This window comes from Mirounga angustirostris, unplaced genomic scaffold, assembly GCF_029215605.1.
Source record: "Mirounga angustirostris isolate CCGP_5_RB_7025 unplaced genomic scaffold, mMirAng1.0.hap1 SCAF_11, whole genome shotgun sequence".
In the NCBI taxonomy this organism is placed as follows: domain Eukaryota; kingdom Metazoa; phylum Chordata; class Mammalia; order Carnivora; family Phocidae; genus Mirounga; species Mirounga angustirostris.
The window spans coordinates 89,179,793-89,185,397 of record NW_026991719.1 but is presented as its reverse complement, the minus strand read 5'-3'; the positions used below and the strand labels follow the sequence as shown (position 1 = coordinate 89,185,397).

Sequence of the window (5,605 nt, the reverse complement as noted above, 5' to 3'; positions counted from 1 at the left end):
GCTTCTCCCTCTGCCTCTGCCTTTCCCCACTGCTTGTGCTCTTTCTCTCTCTGTCAAATAAATAAATAAATAAATAAATAAATAAATAAATATTTTAAAACCAAAATGAAACAAAAAGAGTATATAGTAATATGCTCTGATACGGCTGAAATTCATGAGGGCAGTACTCAAATGATTGTGGAAAACTTGATCAATAAACCTTTTTGGAATGAAGGATTTTTTTGAATGATGAGCCATCTAGTGGTGAATGGAGGATGGCAAATCCTTCTGGTGTGAGAAAAAACGGTGGATCTTTAAAAAGAAAAGGGGGAGGGCGCCTGGGTGGCTCAGTCGTTGAACATCTGCCTTCGGCTCTGGTCATGATCCCGGGGTCCTGCGATCGAGCCCTGCATCAAGCCCCACATCGAACCCTGCATCGGGCTCCCTGCTCCGTGGGAAGCCTGCTTCTCCCCCTCCCACTCTCCCTGCTTGTGTTCCCTCTCTTGCTATCTCTTTCTCTGTCAAATAAACAAATAAAATCTTTAAAAATAATTAAAAAATCAAAAGAAAAAGGGGTTCAACCCTCAACCACCCTAACAGGTCCAAAGCACTATCCTACAAAAATGTGTGTAGGTCAAGTCCCACCTGGAACATAGTTAGAGGGGATGTATGACTTCAGCTGGGCATTGTTGAGGGATATAATATATATGTATATGCATATGTTAGTGTTTCTGTATATGCATCCCAGACGACTTGCTGGCCGAATTCAGAAATTCCACAAATGCCTGTTACAGACATCCCAAGGGCCTCTTCACTGGGGCAATGTAAGTGACTGCCTGGTATCATACTTTTATTGTGGGAAGCCACATTAAGAGAGAGTTAATGATGTGCAAGGGAGGAAATTGCCGTCTGAGAAGGAGATGACTTTCAAATTGTATCTCTCAATTTCATAAATAAAGTCTCCAAAACACCCAAGTCAAGCCATCCTCATTGGTAGTCACTTATTAATCCAACAAACATTTATTGAGCCACTAAATAACATCTTAAGACTCTTCCAGACTGTTAATACACACCTGCATTTTTACTAAAAGAAAAATGTCACCTGATCAAGAAATATAGACATTATAGCTGGGCACATTCCAAATACAGGAAATTCCAGGAAACCTAGAAACACACTTCCTCCCATGTGCTTCTCTCCAGGTCCACCAAGGTAGAAATTTGAGCTGGAGCAGCTAATAGATATATAAATTCTCAGATAAACTTCAGCAAGTATTGCTTATTGAATTAATAAAGCCTCTGAGGTTTATAGCTAGCTACTGTTTACCAGGAAAAATAATGTATGTAAATAAGTACTTGAAGAGCTTCAAAAAATGTTCTGCCTTTAGAGTGACCAACCATCCCAATTTTCCCGGGACTGTCTTGGTTTTAGTGCTAAAACTCATGCATTCCAGGGAAATGCCTCAGTCTTGGGCAAACAAGTCCAGTTGGCCATTCTAGCTCCCTTAGAATCCTCAGAGGATTGATCCTGAGCAAAGGATCTGCTCTCCAAGCAACCCTGAAAAAAGTAGTAATTTAAGCTGTGTTCAAGTGGTTGCTAAGAGCTCTTAAGTACCACATTCAAAGCAAGCTTCTGAGGCAAATACCATTATTATCCCCGCTTTACAGATGAGGCGCAGAGGCAGAAAACTTAAAACTCGCCTGAGATGACTTAGCTAGCAAGTGGATTTGAACCCAGACCAGTGCAGCACTGAATCCTGCATCCTTAAACAGCATGCCACGCTTCCCTTATTCAAACAGATCACTCAGTCAGAGCCCCTTATAGGCTGTCAGACTCCACCCTGGCTCCCAAGTCATTCAAGAAGGGAAATCTGGAATTATCAAAGATCTTGTTATTTCCTTAAAACATTTTGGCAACAAACTTTCAAGATCTTAGAAGGTTAGACAAGTGTTTTTGCAAAGTGTGATTTTCCATCTACTGGATTCTAAGCCACTTGAGGTGCCTACTTAGCAAATAAAGCAGAGCCTAGGCTGCAGCTCCTGGCCGAGTCTGGGTGACGGTGGCCCGCAGTTCCCGTGCGGTTGTCCAGAATTCTAAGGCTTTCAGCAGAGATTTGAGAAATGGCAACAAATGGAAGTATTGGCATCTTTAGTTCAGCATCCTTGGCTGTGGAGTATGTAGATTCACTTTTCCTTGAGAACCCTCTACAAGAACCATTTAAAAATGCTTGGAACTGGGGGCCTGGGTGGCTCAGTCGGTTAAGCGTCTGCCTTCGGCTCAGGTCATGATCCCAGGGTCCTGGGATCGAGTCCCGCATCGGGCTCCCTGCTTGGCAGGGAGCCTGCTTCTCCCTCTGCCTCTCTCTCTCTCTCTGTCTCTTATGAATTAAAAAAAAAAAAATGCTTGGAACTATATGTTGAATAATTATACAAAGTTCCAGATTACAACATGGGAATCCTTGATAGTTCATGAGGTCCTTTATTTCTTGTTCTGTTTACCTGGATTTTTGTTTCAATTTATACCTTACGTGAAAAAGTACAAAATTCAAAAGGATAAAGCAGAAACATGGGAAAACCAATGGAAATGTTTTAAAGTACTTCTCTTTAATCACTTTTGTATCCAGCTTCCTTTGATCTGTGGAACTTATTATTTTACAGAGTATTTTAATATACCTTATGATTGGGAAAGAATGCCAAGATGGTATCCGCTTTTGGCAAGATGCTTCGGCTGTGCAGTGATTGAGGGTACCGGGCACTATTTCCTGCATAGGGCTCTTACATCACAAAAGAATATATAAATATATTCATAAAGTTCACCATGAGTTTCAGGCTCCATTTGGAATGGAAGCTGGATATGCACATCCCTTGGAAACTCTGATTCTTGGAACTGGACTTTTCATTGGAATCATGCTTTTATGTGATCACGTCATTCTCCTTTGGTCATGGGTGACTATTCATTTGATAGAAACTATTGATGTCCATAGTGGTTATGACATTCCTCTCAACCTTTTAAATCATCCCTTTCTATGCTAGTTCTCGGCATCATGATTTCCACCACATGAACTTCATCGGAAACTATGCTTCAACATTTACATGGTGGGATAGAATTTTCGGAACAGACTCTCAATTTATTGCCTACAATGAAAAGATGAAGAAGATTGAGAAAAAGACTGAATAAATATCTCATCTAAACCTTCCTGAACATACATACTTTCCTGAATTGAAGCGAGTAGCTAACATTGCTTCTGAGGAGCAGAAATAAACATGTGTCTTGGCTGCTAAGTGATACAAAGAACATTAACAACCTTTAATTATCTTCCTAGTGGGAACTTTCTCTACATAAAAGTTCTGTATGTGTAGAAATAAGTATATATTTAAGTACGATTTTCATGAGGAAGTTGTAAAGGCCTTGTTGCTAACCTTACAGAAAGGTTTTAAGTAATGGAAGAAGTATTATTTTCTGTCTTTCCCCCCAGTAATACCATAGGCCTGAAGTTGAAATTGGTCTTTAAAATCTTTTAAATATATGGTGGCCATTTCAGAAACTCTTAGTAGGGTGTTGGCCTCATATTGAACTTTAAACATTTTTTAGAATTTGCCTAAACATCAAAGTATCATGAGTTGAACCGTATCAGTGGACAGGAATAGCCAGTACCAAGAACTTCACTCTTGTCCTGAGCCGACCGGTTTGGGGTGATTCTCTTTCTTTGAGAAGTCCTTTGGGATTGCACCGTACTACTGGTGTCTATAAATTAAGGCATTTCTGAATTGTTGTAAGTGGAATATTTTAGTCTAAAGGTTTTCGGGTGACTTGAATTTTTTAAAAAATTGAGCTTTATTGGGACGCCTGGGTGGCTCAGATGGTTAAGCGTCTGCCTTCGGCTCAGGTCATGATCCCAGGGTCCTGGGATCAAGTCCCATATCGGGCTCCCTCCTCGGCGGGAAGCCTGCTTCTCCCTCTCCCACTCCCCCTGCTTGTGTTCCTGCTCTCGCTGTCTCTCTCTCTGTCAAATAAATAAAAAAATCTTCAAAAAAAAATTGCGCTTTATTTCTGCTATTTACCCTTTCATTTTTGTATATCAAGTTTTCATTATACTTAAAACTGTATCTTGAAACATGAACTGATTTGTTGTATTTGCACTTTGAACTACTGAAATAAATGTGATTTTTTTGTCTGATAAAAGAAAAAGTAAAGCAGAAGCAGGAGCCCCAGCTGAGACCTACTAAATCAAAGTGTCTGGAGATCTACGCTTTTTTTTTTTTTATTGAAGGATAGTTGACATAAAATTTTATATTAGTTTTAGGTGTACAACAGAATGATTTGATAATTCTATACATTATAAAATGCTTACCAGGATAAGTGTCGTTACCATCTGCCACCATACAAAGTTAGTACAATATTATCGACTATATTCCTTTTTCTGTACTTTTAATGAGGGTCTATGCTTTAAACAAATGCCCAAATAGACCCAGGTGCATGGTAATTTGAGAACTGCTGGGCTAGAAGGTTCTGAAGAGATCAGCCAAGATCTAAGAAATTCACTCTAACCATTTTCTTGATTCTTATGTTCTGTCACCCCACCTAATGTGAATACACCCCAAGTTCCATTATTATGTCCTTAGTCTGACCTTCTCTCTCTCTTCTCTTCCTCAGAGACCTCCATTATCAACTCTGCCTACTACATTATATGAGGAGCCAGACCTAAGTCCCACTTCCATTCTAGCATTAATTTTGTAACACTGAACAGATCAGTTCTCTTCTCTGGACCTCAGCTTTCTTACCTGTAAAATGGAACATGATACCTGATCCTCATGTAAAGGTCTTTCCAGGCTTAACGTTTATGGTCTACATCATTATTCTCACAGTGGGTTATGAGAGATCCAGCTGTAACAATTACTGAAAGTGTTTATTAGAAAAGCACATCCCCCCCCAAAAAAATCGCACCCATTGATGGATGAATGGGTAAAGGAAATGTGGTCTATAGGTCTATTCATACAATGGAATATTATTCTGCCTTAAAAAGGAAGGAAATCTTGGGGCGCCTGGATGGCACAGTCAGTTAAGCATCCAACTCTTGGTTTCGACTCCGGTTGTGATCTCAGGGTCGTGAGATCAAGTACTGCATGGATCTCCACACTCAAGAGTGGAGTCTGCTTAAGACTCTTTCTCCCTCTGCCTCTGCCCCTCCCCCCTCTAAAATAAATAATTATTTTTTAAAAGAGGAAGGAAATCTTGTCACATCTACAACATGGGTGAAACTCAAGGACATTATGCAAAGTCAAATAAGCCAGTTACAAAAGAACAAATGTATGATTCCACTCATATGCAATATCTAAAGTAGTCCAAATCATAGAACTAGAAAGCAGAAAGGTGGTTGCCAAGGGCTGGGGAAAGACAAGAGAAGAGGGAACTAATGTTTAATGGGTAAAGAGTTTCAGTTTTGCAAGGTGAAAAAGTTCTCGAGATCTATTACACAACAGTGTGAATATACTTAACACTACTGAACTATACACATAAAAATGGTTAAGAGGGTAAATTTAATGCTATGTAGTTTTTCCACAATAAATAAAAAAGAAAAGCACAGTTCTAAACCCCAGCCCAGAGCTATTGAATCAAAATTTCAAGGGT

The 5,605-nt window shown here is 39.7% G+C and overlaps 1 pseudogene; it reads left to right on the top strand.

Annotated features, from left to right (window-relative positions):
• Positions 1 to 2,018: 2,018 nt before the first annotated feature.
• Positions 2,019 to 3,777, top strand: LOC123835348 (methylsterol monooxygenase 1-like; annotated as a pseudogene).
• Positions 3,778 to 5,605: the final 1,828 nt, after the last annotated feature.